The sequence below is a fragment of the Gavialis gangeticus genome, unplaced genomic scaffold (genome assembly GCF_001723915.1).
Source record: "Gavialis gangeticus isolate Ggan-Ray unplaced genomic scaffold, GavGan_comp1, whole genome shotgun sequence".
Lineage (NCBI taxonomy): Eukaryota > Metazoa > Chordata > Crocodylia > Gavialidae > Gavialis > Gavialis gangeticus.
This window is the reverse complement of record NW_017729001.1, coordinates 16,021,949-16,022,328: the sequence shown is the minus strand read 5'-3', so window position 1 is coordinate 16,022,328 and position 380 is coordinate 16,021,949.

Here is a 380-nt window from a genome sequence, read left to right as displayed (position 1 = left end):
CTGGCTCCGGGCCGGGGCTGGTGGCGCGCGGGACGCCGAGGTATGTGGGGAAGCCGTGGGAGCGAGGGGGCCCGGCGCTCGGATTCCTCTTTGTAAGTGATCGGCGGCAGGAGGAGGGAGGGGTTGACAGAAGCCTGAAATGGCGGAGTGGGTGGCCCACGCCGCTATGTTCAGGTGGTCCCTGGCTCTCTGCTGGGACCCCGGAGGCCCAGGAGAAGGGCCCGGGGGGAGGGGACGCGCGCGGATTAGAGCGCGGCGGGGCGGCCCGGGCCCGCGGCCTTTCTCCTCGCCCCAGCTCGCCACGACGGCTCGCCGCAGCGCCCCCTCCCCCCGGGCTCTGGACGCGGAGCCGCCCTGCACGCGGCACGAAGCAGCCCCGT